The sequence below is a fragment of the Parus major genome, chromosome 23 (genome assembly GCF_001522545.3).
Source record: "Parus major isolate Abel chromosome 23, Parus_major1.1, whole genome shotgun sequence".
Taxonomy (NCBI): domain Eukaryota; kingdom Metazoa; phylum Chordata; class Aves; order Passeriformes; family Paridae; genus Parus; species Parus major.
The window spans coordinates 6,318,662-6,319,007 of NC_031791.1; the positions used below are offsets into that span (position 1 = coordinate 6,318,662).

General features: G+C 54.6%; 1 protein-coding gene across 4 annotated transcripts in view; it reads right to left on the bottom strand.

Annotated features, from left to right (window-relative positions):
- The window catches only part of PTPRU (protein tyrosine phosphatase receptor type U), a 53,073-nt gene that overhangs the window by 9,046 nt on the left and 43,681 nt on the right, over positions 1-346 (bottom strand). The window lies entirely within an intron of this gene.

The window sequence follows — 346 nt, forward strand, 5'->3', positions numbered from 1 at the left end:
CAACACCAACACACTGCCAATGCAACACCAACACACTGCCAATGCAATACCAATGCAACACCAACAGCAACTCAAAGCCAAGGCAACATCAACACCAGCACACTGCCAGTGCCACACCAACGGCAACACCAACGGCAATGTCAACACCAACGGCAATTTAATGCCAACACCAATTCAAAGCCAGCACCACACCAATGCCAGCACAATGTCAGTGTAACACCAGCACCATGCAGCCACACTGGGCTGCTGCTCAACACCTCTGTGGCTCCACCTGGCCAGCCCTGTGCTCACAGGGGACAAACCCTGAGCGCTGCAGACAGACCCGTGTCCCCTTGCAGAGGGGAAA